This window comes from Triturus cristatus, chromosome 8 (assembly GCF_964204655.1).
Source record: "Triturus cristatus chromosome 8, aTriCri1.1, whole genome shotgun sequence".
Classification (NCBI taxonomy): Eukaryota; Metazoa; Chordata; class Amphibia; order Caudata; family Salamandridae; genus Triturus; species Triturus cristatus.
Window position 1 is genome coordinate 1,478,745,520 of NC_140591.1, and position 16,048 is coordinate 1,478,761,567.

A 16,048-nucleotide genomic window follows, 5' to 3' on the forward strand; every position below is an offset into this window, starting at 1 on the left:
TTTGAAACATAAATAAAACGCATTGTCATTTACAATGCGAATAGCTTAAACACACGTAAATGCCAGACCTATTGCATTGCAAATGCTTGTTATAAGTTAGGCTGTGACAAGTAACTGCTGCAGTGTGTTTGTCAATTGGGAAAGTGGAGAAATTGGCTAATGAGGCCTTTCATTTTAATTTTTTTAATTTTTCAAAGGTGTTTGGACGGCCTGCAAAACACAATAGCCCCAGCATACATGACTGCTGAAAGAATCTGGTGTCCTGAGGCTGCTGCAGTCCGGGCTACAGAGCACGACAGGGAGAGGGGCGCTATTGTCCTTTTAGCCCAATGGGCATTGGTCCATCAATCAAGAAGCCACCAATGAGAGTATGAATGTTTGCAAATAGATAATTCGCCCGCCCCTCCTCCCCCTCTGTAGCGTTGAATCGTCAGGTGTGCGGAGTCTACTAATAGATGAAGGTATGGACCTGCCCCCAACTAGTCAGAGCTGAGAGGAATGCCTATGTCCATGCTCAGTGTGCGTCCGGAAATGGATATTCCAGCGTTTTTTCAACTCAGTGACATGGCGTGAAAGGAAAAGACTCTTCTGGTTTCTGACTGGACTGCTGAGTAAGTTAAAGAGGATTTGGCTCGGCTCACATCGGTGCCTTGCCTGGGACCCCCTCGGGAGTCCCCATGTTCAGCTCCTCGGCCGGGTCATTTTGGGCACAGGTGAGGCATTTATGCCTGCCCCCACCCACTGGTCGGCCTCTTGGTTCCCCCGGGCATGCAGTCAGTGTCGCATTGGGGATACCGGAGGCAGCATTGGTGGTTGAAGTGAGTGCAGGGCCCCTTGCTCCTACCTCCTGGCGGTGCTCCCTTCTGGGTATGGCTGCTTCTGACCCCCACCATGTTGGCATGCTGGCAGTGCTATAAGGAGAGGAGGGGACAGAGTGCTAGGGGCTCCCCTCTGCTTTGGTGGGGGAAGTTATAAATGCCCTACGGCAGTTTTGTGGTGGAAGCCGTTTAGTTTAGGACCTGTCCCATCCTGTTGCTTCGTGTTCCAGCCTCCTTTGTAGCCTTGATTAATTTTCCCCCGGGAAGGGGAGGGCAGCCGCATTGGGTCTGGTATCTCTGCTCCACCTCCACGATGTCTCCGAAGCCGATGGATTCGGTCCGCGGGCGCCTCTGGGTGGGAGGGACTGAGGTTGGGTGCGGAGAAGTTTTAGCTTTAAAGCTTTGTGGAATGGGTTGTTAAGCACAGTTAAAAAGTCCCTTAACGTACTGACCTATAGACTGACTAGTCCACCCAAAGCGAGCTTTCTTTGATTGTCGGGCTGGCTTGCTTGCATAAGGCGTACACAGAGAATCGCTTGTATCCTGGATGTCGGTTCGAGCCCCAGACTAGCTTCACTTAGCCTTCATCCTTCCGAGGTCGGTTAATAAATAACAATTCCTTGAGTAATAACCGCTGTGCCTACGGATACGCTTAGGAGACCTATGACTGGTTTGGAGCGCTGTGTAAAAATCCGAAGCCAACTGGCAGTTATTTTGCAATTTATACTCTGACACATATAGGACACACGCAACACAGATACTGCCTGTAGGGACCTTGATCGATTGAACTGTCTTAGTATGGGTTCCGTTGTGGCCCAATAAAAAAACCAGAACCGATTTACTATCAACGATTTCCTAGGGGCGAAAAGGCACGGACAGCAGGAGTGCGAGCAGGGGCAGGGGATTGCGGGAAAATAGTACTTTAAATAACACCTTTCGTACAGTGTAACACTCAAAGTAAAGAAGCCGATAGCGATGGGAGGGTACGAACGACGACATGGCCATAATAAGGAGGGACTAACAAGCCTCATAATCAATCAGGAGACAGAAATTACGAAGGACAAAGACAGAAGAAAATGAAAAATATGGGCAGAGAGTGAGGGCAGATTGTCTCCCCACACTGCATGCCTTGCAGAGCGAGCAGCGCATGCGCGCTGCCGCTAAAGCGCGACCTAAAAAGGAGAGAAACACAGAAAAACAATAATATGGTAGAAAGAAGGACAGAAAAAGAACCCATGAGTGTGAAATAAACTAGCAGGGAGTGCATGGTTGTAGGGCCTTTGTCAAGAGACATTTCAATTAATTGCTTGCCTCCTCACCACCCTCTGGGACTCAACCTTCCATCTTGACTTGCCCAGTGGATGGATCCCTCCTCTGCTTCAATACTGTATGCTCCCCAATTTACCATTGGTGTAGCCTTTGTCGCTTGTGTAATTTTCTAGTTCTATTGTAAAGTCATGTGACACCTCTGGGTAATGTCCTCGCTATAAATAAAATTAAGATGGTAGTGGATGAGAGTCATCAGGCTGAATCAGCACAAGAAAGCCGTGGCATTTGCCAGCGCCAGCAGTGGGCATCGTAAGAAAAACGTTGGCCCTCAACACTTCTAGTTTACAAATTACACACTGCTGCCACGATGCCGGTGTGCTTGGTACTGAAGGTAGCTGGAGCGCTGCCGGTCTATTTATGGAACAACAATAAATCCGAGATTTACTCAGACTAAGCAGCTTTACCTGCACGTCCTCACTTACACACACAGGTTATATATTGAACCCCTACGACTGTCACCGCATGGTAGAATCACACTGGCGCCTGCAGAAGAAAACGAAGGCATAAAATATTGTAGCCTCCACAAGCCAAATTACCATACTCGGAACTTTCCCCCCCAGGTATGTTGTAACTTAAAGGAACAACATGCGCCTTGACCGTGGGATTACTTAGAACAGCGCAAGCTCGCTCTGGGCAGTGTAGTTCTGAGAAGTTTTACTGTACGTTGCCAGCTGCTCCTACTCGTAGGCCAGTGGACTACAACTCCCATGTTGCTTGGCGGCGCTGCAGTAGGCTGCATCCCGGAGCGCTTGTCAGTGCCTGGCAGATGTCACAGTGTGTGAATAGGGAGCGCGTGAGCCGGGATCGCCCTGTGTGCAGCACCGGGAGGTGAGAGCTCAGGTGCCCCCGCTTTCAGGGCTCTCAGTATCCGCATGCTCTAACTTTTGATAGAAATACCTGTGCCCCTCCTTGCTGAATGGGAGATGCCAGCAATTTTATCCCTTTATTATATTTTTTTCTGTTATTCTATTGCGTATCTGTGACTATTGTGGAATCTGGTTGGCATCCTGTATTAGGTCGCAGTAGCAACTTTGTTCCAAGGTTGGCACCGGTTAGCATAATGCACTTCCAGTATTTGTTTCCAGCCACCCTTGGCTCAGTGCGTGGCCTGCTCTGACTCCCAAGTGGAATACAATAGGTAGCGCCATTAATGGGCAGGAACTCTCCGGAACTCGGCATCAGCGCTACTATAATTTGAAAGGAATGTTACGTGCACTTTTCAGCACTGTTACAGTACCTTTAATAGGTGAGCACGCTGGGCCGGCTTTAGGGCGGTGCGACCGGTGCCACCGCACCGGGAGCTGGCTTCCTGGGGGCGCCGTGCTTGAAAGTATATTATGCTTTTGAAGCACCTGCTGCAGCGTTTCTTTCCCCGGCAATTACCAGGCCTCACATAAATGTCAAGATAACTCGTGTGATTAATTATCTTCCTGGAGAGAGATCAGCATTTTGTATAGTTGAGGTTTTGACTTAGGTGAAGTTAGTGCAGAGGGTTAATATGCCTGCTGCTAAGAACGTGTACCAAGTAGATTACAGAGTGCGGATGATGTAAATAGATCAACAGGTTACTGTTTTCAAAAGAGACATCTTTTTTGTTTCTTGCAATTTATGACTTAAAGTCCTAATATAGAAAAGTGAGCTATTAACTTTCATCCTAGAACTGCACACACACTGCAAAGTATACATTATTAGAACATTGATTAAGGTTGCAAAAAGGGTTAATTTGGCTAGGAATCGATTCTTATTATGAAAGAAAACTCCCAACTATGCTGTTTCTTTTTCGCCTCTTAGTTTGTGCTTCTCCACACCAAGCACTCTTAAACGTTACTGCCTACCAGTATGGATGACATGTGACTCCTACACTTTTAGTCCTGTGGCTTATGCAACATTTTCGATACACTGATTTACACACGTATGACTGATTGTCTCTGTGTAATGTGCATGGAGCAAACATGCCCTGGACAGTGAGTAGAAAGTACTTCTAAATTTCCATTTAAAACACTGTTCTTAAAGCAAGTATGTTTGAATGCCTGCACCTGATCCCACTGAAGTGTGGTGTACATAGCGAGGGGGCATCACTTCTGATTTGAATGGTCACAGGTGATCTTCTAGGCTCTGTGGGCTTTAAACACGACCATGGGTGAGCCTTCTACCACTGTGGGCATTGGGCAGGAGCGTAACTGCGCCTGGTGCAGCAGGTGCAATGGCACTGGGGCCCAGAGGCCCACTGAACCCTGATAATTGCTGTATTTTATAATTCAAGTAGTAACCACAGCGCCCATTTCCCTCCATGCACTACGGCCCCTGACTCGCTGACACTGCCCATAGGCATTCTCCAAATGCCCGATGAAGCAAGGGCCCTTCCTCTGTTACATTACCAGAAGTGGTCCCAAGAGTAGTTACATGGCACTGAGTAAGCCTCTGGGCAGGTGGTAAATAAAATAGTATTTAAATCCTTAGGGCAAAAAAATAAGTCCTTACAACACTGTTCAGAAACATGCCATGGAATATTTAAGCAGCTGGCATTAACATCTCTCTTATGGATATCCTCAACTTACATGCAGATAGAATTTCCTGAATCAAATTTCAACGTTGGACATATTCTTAAACACAATCATAGTGCTAATTTAAATGCAGTATATATTTGAACTGAGAAACTGCTGAAAAAAATGTATCTCCAGTTGATTTATTAAACAATATAATTGCCTACTTTTTGTGTTCATTTAAGAGGGCAACAATATTTATATTAGGAGAGTGGGTCTCAACCTTTTGACTTCTGGGGACCCCCACTGAATCATAACTGGTATCCAGGGACCCCTCCCACTGAGTCATTACTGGAAACCGGGGACCTCGGCCTGAGCATTGTCAATGATTTGAACAGCAAAACAAAACACAAACATTGCAGAAAAACGCATTCATCAAACAAATGCACAAATGATGACACGTTTTATTTAATTTGCACACACATATAAATACATTTTAAAAAAAATAATGCAAAGGTTGGAGCTTTTCTAAATTCAATTGAGGCCCCTCATCGTCCATACTATATTCTGTTTAATGAACATTAGGTGCTCCCACAAATCAATCTGGGGATATTAATTAAATATTTAGCCTCCAATTTCAAATGCCTTCACATTTACAGTACGTTTTTTCAGCTGTTCATTTAGTTTCTTTATTCATATGCACTTTTGATATTATGCCCCCTGTGGAGAATACGCAGACCCCCTGGGGTCCCTGGACCACATGCTGGGACCCACTGGATTAGGAAGATGAGAGCATAAATGGTGATCTTGCTTACTTTGAAGTGCATCAGTTACTTATTGAAATGATGTAAGAGCAATTCCTCTCTGCCGGTCATAGCTCGGAAACATCGCTGTGAAGCTCAAACCATCTTTCATCAGTATCTGTCAGAAATCAACAACATATCTCAAACTAGCATTTTGTTATTCAGGCTTCTCAATGCTGTACGTATGCTCTCTCCTAGATATACCACTGTCTTTATAGTTCCACATAAAATGCATTTTGATGACTTCTGGACCGCTGAGTAAAGTTATCTGCAATTGCCTCACGGTCCAACTCATTTGCCTCATGTTCGTGTCCGTGTAGGAGGGCAAGAGTTCAGTCCAGTTTGCTCCATGGTTAAACACAGAGAGGACTTGATGTGTCACAGGCAAGAAAATGAACGATCCAATGTGCATGAGGAAACTAGGATAGTCACTGTCATTCTAACAATACATATTCAGGAAGAAGAGTGCACAAATGCTGACCTTTTTCCCCCTGCAGTGCTCCAATTACGTTTTGAAAAGAGGTAGCATTAGTTCCCTCCTGATATGTAATCGGACGAGAAAGGAATCACCTATGAAAATGACAGACCTTTCTAAAGATGTTCGATTTTCAATTGTTGAAGGGTCCTGTAAGGGAGAGGACCCGGGAAAATCACTTGGATGGAGGACGACAGAAGTCCCACTATCCTCGCCAGTTGCCAAAGTGGCATGTGGGATTTGGATATTGTACTTTGCAATTTGTGTCTAATTTTGTACAGTTTCCTCGCTGGTAGACTGAGATTCGCCTCTGTTGCGTTCACCACGAAGCCGAAAAATTCCTTCGACTGAGATGGGTCCAGAGCGGGTTTATTACGAACCCTAAGGATTCTAGCAAATCTATTGCCATCTGCAAAAGCTTGGAAAGTCCAGCTGGGCATTGATCCATAAGCAAGATATCGTCAAGGTAAACAATAAGTCTTATCCTTCGGGCCCGTAAATGTTCGATTACCGGCTTCATCAGCTTGGTGAAACACCAAGTCGCTGAGGAGAGACCGAACGGAAGGGCAGTGAATTCGAAATCTTGGGTCTCCCAGCAGAACTGTAGGATTCGTCTGTGCGGGGGAAAAATAGGCACCGCCAAATAGGCGTCCTTCAAATCCGGGTGGACCATCCAATCGGAGATTTGGAGTAGGTCTCGCAGGAGGTAAATACCCTCCATTTTGAAATGATGATAGAGCTGCCAAGAGTTTAACTCCCCCCAAAGGACTTGGTGTCTGGGTATCTAAGATGGGTTGGGCATCTAGAAAGGCCGTCTTAAGGCTTTTGAAAGCGTCTAAATCAACCCCAGGGTTTTCCATGCTCTTGCGTTTTTCCACACTCTGGGGATGGACTCTAGGTGGAGTAGCCGCTTGCCCAGGAGGTAGGGGGAGCAGGGGCCCATTAGAATCTTCCTTCACTTTGAGGGGTTGCTGGCACTGCGCCTGGAGTGCTGCCAGTCTCTTCTCCAGGGGGGCCAGCACCTGCGTCACAGCCCTGAGGATGGATGTGTCCATGAACTCGCAAAACTGGTCATCTATAGGAAGGTAGGTAACCTCCTCCTCTTCCATATTGTCCCCACTCTCCTCATACTCCATGAGGTCAAATCAGTTGAGGGACAAAAATTCCCACCGTAAATTGAGGGATTAAAGTCTTAAAGACAAATATAGATTGATGCAGGGACCGCCCCTTTATGATTCTGTGGGGTAGAAAGTGCCTGGGGTATCCCTTTTATAGTAAATACCTTACCCCGTAGGGTGTTTTCTCTTCAGGCACCGGCTCGTGTAATTGAACCACCACAAGAGTGTAGAATTAGCTGATCCTGAAATCTATCAGCTTGCGTGTGGATAATGTCACTTTCAAATCTTGGGACGCAGGCGCTTACAGCACCTTCCCCGGAGTGTGATAACTGCAGCCCGAAAAATGCGTCAGTGTCAATGACCGAAACTGTCATGTTCCGGCTGCCGGGGGGTAGAGGATGCGCTGCATGCTTAAATCAGTAACGCGGGCCCCCTGCTGTTCGGAAGACCGCTCCTCGTGTCAATGAGCCTTAATTGAAATCAGCCACTTAGGAGCGAGGACTCCCGCGGAAATAATGACAGGCAATTACACAGCAGTAAGAGCGGCTGCGGAGCGGAAAGCTCCCGCGGCGCTCGCAATTACCAAGATAAGATCAAAGAAAAACAAAGCACACTTATCTGATTGCTGCTGGACCAGCGAAGAAAGAGGGATCTAGAAGGGCGACGTGGGACATTATACAGTGGACTGTTATGTGATTGGCTGAACTATGTTGATGTCATTCCCTAATTTTTATGGAGGATGTAGTTTTTTGATGAATTTTACATGCTTAAAAATGGCTGCTGGAGTAATCTAATTGTAATAAAAGTGAAGAGAGACAAGCCTAATCCTCGCCTCTGGGTCCTGACATAGAATTTATTACACATAATGAAATAAATTAGCTCAGTTGTGAAAGAAAAGGGCCAAATCAGGCAACACAGACATCGCTCTACACTCGTGTTCGAGGAACCTTTCCTTCGATCACAGCCTCTTGGCATCTGGTAGGATTCTTCATATAACACATTGCTTGAATGCCTTTGTTTGTGAGCCCCTGCCCTCTCACTTTATCCAGGCTGGAGACATAGACCATAGCCCTGCCATTCACAAATGGTGTTAAAAAATACATGGAAGGTGCATTTACCTCATGCAGGCATGTGGGAGGTGACTGTCTGCTGGCCTGGAGCAGCTAGGTTGTGTTTGAGAAGCCAGCTATGAGTTTCTGAAATGCTAGCCTTTATCTCCAGGAGGGCTATGTACCTATCACTTAATTTCCAGGGGGCTTCATTCCTGCTGCCCCTGTAAAGTCAGCTCCACTGCTATGAAGTATATTAGACACATTAGGGCATTGCCTTAGCTCCTGTTGGTTTGCATCTGGAACAGTGTAGAATATGTTAAGACTCTTGAAGCGCAATCAATTCTTGAAGCGCAATTGGCACACCTCAGGCCTGCTCCTTCTCCACACTGAAATACAACTGGTACATGCAGGGACCACCCGCTGCTCTTGTCTAGGAATTACTTCTCCTGGACATCACTGGAAATACCCAGAATCCCCGCTGCACAGAAGCCCAAAGTACCCCATGGTATGTAAGGTACTCTGGATGAGCACCAGGGCACCCACCTTAAAGTTTGTGGGTCCTGGGGCACGGGGTTCCCAGGGCCGAAATAGGTTCGGTGTGGAGGACGTGTGTGCCCCACTCCAAAAATGTCACTGAACACCTCACCCCCTGAAAATATCACCAGACCCCCCTCTCCCTGATAACGTCACTGGACACCCACCCTCACCCTCCTGAAAATGTTACCGGGCCACGGAATGGAGTCCCTGTGCCATAATCGGCCTGTGGAGGGGGACCGTCTGTCCCGCACCCTGAAAATATCACTGGACCCCGGGAGATGGGGTTCACTGGGACCAAAATCGGCCTATGGAGGTGGGACCGTCTGTCCCCCACCCTGAAAATGTCACTGGGCCCCAGAAGATGGGGTCCACTGGGGCTGAAATCAGCCTGGGGAGTGGGGTGCCCCCGTCCCTCAAACATTACACCGAATCCAGAAGAGGGGGCCACACATGCTCTCTCCCCTTATTCAAAGGGGTGGCCCTGGGAGAACGGGGTCCCTAGGGCTAACAAGTCTCAGGGAGGGGGACCATATGGCCCCCCTCCCATTTATTTGAATGTGTGGCCCCAGGGTAAGAGGACCCTTGGGCTGCTAACGGCTCAGGGAGAGCCCTTTAAAAGAAAATACACAGCCCTGGGGGAGGAGAGCCCCAGTAAATAAAGAGGCACGGGGACAGGGGCTGTGCTGCCCCTCTTTGTTTAATTAAGTGGCCCCAGGGGATGGGGTTCTGGTGGCTGATAACTTTAACTATAACTTTATTTATATTTTTAGAAATGGCCCTGGGGTATTGGGCTTACAATGATTTTAATATGCATGTATAGCCCTGGGGGGTGGGATTCCCAGGGCCTAAAGAGAATTGGGGAGGGGGCCACGAGGCCCACTCCCACTTTTAACTTGTATGTACCGCCCTGGAGAATGATGATTCTCCAATTGCTATGCAGAGAGAATCTTAATTTCATTAAAGCTAACTTTCTTGCTGCCCCAACATGCAGCCCTGTAAAGAACATCAATGCATCATAAACATTTAGAATGTTCTAAAAGAAGTATAAGTATCCAGTGCACAGGCCTATCATCCTCTTCTAGCTGCCAACACACAAGAACTCGAATATCCACTTCCGGTTGTAAGTATAGGGAATTTTACAACCTATCTTGTGTACTTCCTGAATCCTACATGGTATTATATGAAAAAAAGAAAGGAATTGCAAAGTAAAGTTAATATGGACTGAAAATTAAATAAGCTTACAATGAACAAATGTTAAAAGGATGAAGAAAAGGGCATTTAGACAGATTAATTCAGAAATATGAATCTAATAAAGTTTGCGTTCTCATTTTAATATATTCTCCCCTTAAAGGGTGAGGGGGTGGGATAATGTTAGCCTCCGTTGTCTTAAATGAAATCAAGATTCTCTCTGCATAACAATTGGAGAATCGTCATTTCATTACAAGACCAGAGGCTACCATTATGCATGTTTAAAGCCATGAAGAGCTATATTTCCAACATGCTTTATTGGTCTTTGGTCAAATGCAAACACATTTGCAAAATTTTACCTGTCAGCTGTCCTAAGAATTTCCGCTAGGGAACCTCCTGTCCAAAAGACCTTTATAGACATGGCTCCTCTAGAAGAATGGGCTCCAAATCTTGAGAAATCTATGCCTGCATTATTCATTAGCGTACTTATCCATCTAGCTGTAAAGTGAGAGTCCAACCACTCACCTGAAATGCAGGATCGTCGGCCGGGGCGATGATAGTTCCTCAACCCACCTAAAACAACTCTCAGCGCTACTGAATGAACACGAGCCCTGGCAGATGTTTCAGGAGGGAAGGTGATCTGGGATGAGAGAGAGAAGAGAAGAAAAAACTGCCACGATCCACCACCTGGACCAGCCAAGCTCTGTTTTCGGGGAAGGTAGACGTAGCGTTTTTCTCAGTGCTAAGGAAACAAGAATTGTTAAACCACTAATCTACAATGTTCCTAATATTATTATGTCAATACTTCAACATGAATTGCCTCTATAGCATTGTTCTGCATGTGCATTCAGCAATATGATACAGTAATGTTGACCCTCTTATCAGGAACATAATTATCCGTGGAAAAGCAACTTGGGTTTAGAACAAAGCAACTGATTCTAGAACATAAAAAGAGCATCCGTATTAGACTTATATGTTTACTTCTAATGCACACTTGTTTTTTCTCAAAACCTTTATTGAAAAAGAAGTTAAGGCATGGTGCAGGTTATCATTCCGATAGTTAGAATGTCAATGGCTGCACTTACAGTTATAATCGGCTGTACAGAGCAGTCAGTAGTTAAAAGCAAACATGGCACAGTACATCTGCGTAGGACCGGTGATTCTTACACAGTGGAGGGGGCGTGAAAGATGGAGTCTGTGGTAAGAATTGTGTCTATGGGGTCGTCGCTGGTCACCTGAGCATCAGTTGTGGGGGAGTCAGTAGTGAGGTCAGCTGGGGCGGCCAGTCGGTGAAGGTAGGCAAGAAGAGGACCCCATATGTCTGGAGGTCTACTAGCCGCAGGCATCAAATACCAGAATTCGCCAAGGAGTGTCTGGCAATGGGATGCATCATCCAACCAGCTTTTGACCTGTGGCGCCGGTTTACGGCCCCCGTGAATGACAACCCGCCATTTAGCAAGCACCAGGAGCATTGCAATCAATTTATGGTTAACATCTGATACGTGCTTTACGTAGCACAAGAGGCGCAACAAGGGATCAGGGACAATGCCCTCCAATGTAATTTCGATGATGGCGGTGCACACCTCCAGCCGGACGGAGGAAACTCAGGACACAACCAGGCCAGGTGCGCAAAATCCACGCCAGGTGCCGAACACTGCGCACAACTGTCGCTGTCCAGCTGGCCCATCTTGTGTAGTGATATCTTGGTGCGGTAGAGTCTATGTAAATATTTAAAATGGATAAGCTGCAGGCAATAGTTGGGGCAGAGGCGCTTTATCTGGTTGCAGCAGTACTGCCAGTTTTCAGGGGAGAGGTCAATCTCTAAGTCCGCACCCCACGTGCCGCGAGCACGTTCCGTGTTGATGGGGAATCAGCAAGTGTGAGAGCATAGAGTCTTGTGACCAATTTCCGCTGGGAGGTTGAGGAATGAATAAGCTCCAGCGCGGCGCTGGGCCGGGGAGTGAGTGAAAAAGTTGAGTTGTCACTTCTGCAGGTGGCTCTGATCTGGTAATAGAGTAGCTTACCGAGCGTAGCAGCGTTGTCGTGAAGAGTGAAGATGTTGTTTTTGGGGTAAATGTCAGCCATAGTGTGGATGCCCAGGTCAGCAGCTCGGCGGGACATACCCGCAGTCTGCAACGGGAGGAATGACAGATTGTTTGCAAGTTGCATTGATGGTGCTTAGAGCGCCCCAGCACCAGTGTATTTACGTAACCCATCCCAAGCCCAGCGCAAGCACTCGACCGTGTCAATCTCACCGTGCAGTACATTGTGTGGTAAAAACAGAGCAGTCTGCAGTGGCCATGGGGAAGCTAAGTCCGCCTCGACTTCCACATGGGGCTTGAAAGGCTTTGGGTGGATCCAGAAGTGGAGAATCCTGGCCCTGGGCACAGAGCACATAGAGCTTGATATCTGGGGCCCCTATACCACCCCGAGCCCCCTATACCACCCCGAGCCAAGAGTAATGTTAAAATGTCGTAGGCGATTCTAGGTTGGCACTCGGCCCAAAGCAGCATGATGATGTTAGATCTCAGTTTTGGGAAAAATTGTGAAGTGAGTGGGGATATTCAAGAAGAGATAGAGGAATTTAGGGAGTACAACCATTTTAGCAATGGCGATGCGCCCAGCCAGTGATAGGGGGAGTCTTTGCCACGCACATATCCTGGTTTCCAGCCAGTCTATTGTCTTACCTAAATTGGAACTCCACAGTTCGTCCACATCCCTACTTAACCAAATGCCCAAGTACCTGGTCGGACCAGTCGCCCAAATGAAAGGATAATCTGGAGTAACGGGCTCGGTCGCGTCCGTGAGTGGAAAAAGGACAGATTTACTCCAGTTGACCTGGGCTCTGGAGAGGCCTCCAAACCGGACAACCTCCTAGGTCATGGGTGCGAGATTCTCCCAAGGCTCGCGAATGTACATCTTGATATCGTCCGTGTACAAGGAAATGACAAGGGCTCGGTCCGAGAAACCGATACCCTGGTACGTATGATGCTGACGCAGCTGTGCTGCCAAGAGCTCCATAGCGACGGCTAAGAGCATAGGGGAAAGGGGGCAACCCTGCCTGGTTCCCCGCAAAAAGTCAGCGTACAAGGAAATGACAAGGGCTCGGTCCGAGAAACCGATACCCTGGTACGTATGATGCTGACGCAGCTGTGCTGCCAAGAGCTCCATAGCGACGGCTAAGAGCATAGGGGAGAGGGGGCAACCATGCCTGGTGCCCCGCAAAATGGTGATTGGATCAGTGACCTGCCCGTTTACCCTGATTGACGTCATGGGGAGGGTATGCAGCAATTGAATCTTGCGCACAAAATCTGGGCTGAAACCTAATCGAGGGAGTAGATAAAAGAGGAAGGGCTATTCTAGCATGTCAAAGGCCTTTGTCGCATCTAATAAGGCGGCCACGACCGGGAGAACGGGGTTGATTTGATGAAGGACCAAGAAGATAGTGCACATATTGTGCGAAGTGGCACACCCTGGGATGAAACCTGACTGGTCAGGGCGCGAGTAATCAGCAACATGAGTAGGAGAGGACGGTTGGCCAGGAGTTTAGCGTACATTTTGTTGTCAGTATTTACAGTGATAATGGACAGTACGAATCGCAGCTCTCCGGGGGTATGTCCGGTTTCAAGAGAACGGTAAGTAGAGCCTTGCGGAGGGAAGGGGGGAATCTACCCTGTTCAAGAGAGTCATTACACATTTTGGTCAGATGTGGGACTAGAAAGAGCGCGTTTTTTTAATAAGATACAGGGATGAGCCCATGGGAACCGGGGGCCGTGTCACCCGGAAGTCCCGCAATAACTGTAGAAATTTCCTCATATATTTATGATGTTAGAGGTTAGATTTATGAGGTGTTTTGCCTTTTATTAGGTCACCTTTGACTTGATCAGTTTTCTCATATTGTGCCTCTACCAACTTCATTTACTTCATACAATGGATTTTTAATAGTACACTCAGATATTTTATGCACACATAAGAAGACATGAACACCTTATTTTATTACACCAGTCTTAAGTCTCTGAAGTAACGGGTGAAATAATTGACAGTTTTACTTGCTCTCAATACTCCCGGTGACTGTTACCAAGCCACAGCAGTTCGATAGAGTCGAAGTATTGGTCCATAATCTCACAAGAGGCAATCGTACCTGCAGTATATAATTGGGAGTAAAAGTCGGAAATACTGGTTAGGATCTCTGAAGGAGAGGTGGTCCTGCCCGCGGCATCATCACTCAGTGCCGTGATATAAGAAGAACAAAAGACACACAATTGATGGATAGAAAGCAGAACAAATCAGGAGGGGGGTGGTGGCATATACAGTACATCAATGCCAGGCACCCGCTCGGTACCTGGTGTTGCCCTGGGGTCCGGTCCTGAGACCCATGGTGTTTTTAATCCTTACACCTCATAGCTACCTTGTTCGTTCTTAAATTTGAGGACTGGGTCCAAGTAATTGTAAGTTACAAACCCCCTTTCTTCACATATTTTTTTCACAGCCACAGGTTAGGGTGAGCCTTAGCGTGCTCATACCGCCGTGGTTTCCGCTGATCCTGATGAATGCCTTGCGAATAGTACTTGAAGGCAGAAACATGTTGACCATATACACTTGGATGTAGCTGGCCAATCTATCCAGCTTGAACATCCTTTACTTTTGTTTTTAGTCGTGTCATATTGTCCATTTGATAAATTCTTTTTGGATACAATCTAGACATTTTTTATACCACTTCCCTATCACTATCACTGTCCACACCAGTAACCCGCTCTGCAATAATTCTGGCGTTGAAGCACACCAGAGAGGCACTCGGCCTCTCTGGTGGGGGCCCAATGATGAAGCATGTCACCAACTAGATTGGTGAGTGAGGGCTCTTTTCAGAATCTAGTATGATTCTTCGTGCCTGCTCTTCCCTTGTAGGTCATTAGTTAGTGTTGTGGCAAAAAGTGAAGTGGTGTAGAGTGTCATGACACAGTTTTTTGGGGATAGAGTAGGTTGGTGTACACTGCAATAGCATGGAGTGACGTAGAGTGAACTGGCATATAGTGGAATGGCGTTCAGTGGTGTATAGTATATTGGAGTGGCGTAGAGTGGAGGTGCATACAGTAGAATAGCGTAGCATGGAGTAGCGTAGACAAGAGTTGATTACAGTTAAATAGCATAGAGTGGAGTGAAGTGTTGTACAGTGGTATACCGTAGAGTGGAGTAGCATACAGTCAAATAACATATATTGGAGTGGTATATTGTAGTGTAGAGGGGAGTGGCAGACAGTGGTGTTGTGTAAAATTGAGTAGTGTGTTGTAGAGAAGCGAGGATTGCTGTAGACTGGAATATCCTAGACTGGAGTGGCATACAGTGGAATAGCATAGAGTGGAATAACATTTAGTCGAGTGGCATAGAGTATAGTCGAGTGCCATAAAGTGGAGTGGTGTACACTCGAATAGCATATAGTGAAGTGGCATACAGGGAAGTGTGGTAAAGTCGAGTGGCGTAGAGTGGAGTAGCATACAGTTAAGTGCCAAGCAGTGACATACCGTAGAGTGGAGAGGCATGTATTGAAATAGCATAGAGATGAGTGGCTTACATATAATCTAGTTGGTACAGAGGATCTTTTTTCCCGTCGCCTGTCATGCTTCTGTGAGAGCGAGAGACTCTTGTGTATCCAGTGTCAGCTTGTGCTCTGTTTGTCTGGCTTCAAAATTAAGAGAAATGTTGAAACCCATTATAGGACACGGGGGCACACAAGTGTCTCTCGGGAGCACTGGGGCCCGCACTGGCTCCTGTGATAGTCCCATAGGATAGGAAAACCCTTTTTTTTAAATAAGGTGGGGTCATGAGTGTATGTGGTAGTTTGGTCTCATATTGGCCAGTTGGTTATGTGGAAAACCCACGCCGTGCCCAGCCAAAGGCCTTCGCGGCAGGGATGAGCCGTGTTAGAAATGGGGGTCTCTAGTTGGCAATGGCTGGCCACTGTCCAAGTAGGGACCCTTTTTCCTAAGTCAGAGTAAGGGGGCTACACCCTTTGATAAAACCTGCTCAACCCTGTGGTAACGTAGCACGAGCAGACAGGCCTATCTCAGAGGCAGTGTGTGAAGCATTTCTGACCATACACAGTAACACAGTGAAGAACACTACGAAGGGACACCACACAAGTAGGTATATAAAAAAAAAAAGTATCTTTATATAGACTTATCACAAGACCCAAAACAACAAAAAGACACAATACTGTGAAATGGAAACACTCTTAGACTGCTGCAAAA

General features: G+C 46.8%; 1 protein-coding gene across 2 annotated transcripts in view; it reads left to right on the top strand.

Moving 5' to 3' along the window:
* Window positions 1–2,911: 2,911 nt before the first annotated feature.
* Window positions 2,912–16,048, top strand: part of PLEKHB1 (pleckstrin homology domain containing B1) — a 334,766-nt gene continuing 321,629 nt past the window's right edge. Inside the window, exon 1 of one of the 2 annotated variants that reach the window (XM_085623318.1) lies at window positions 2,912–2,975. The gene's annotated coding sequence lies outside the window, so the exon portion shown is untranslated. The remainder of the gene's footprint in view (window positions 2,976–16,048) is intronic. The other variant, XM_085623319.1, reaches the window with a different exon arrangement.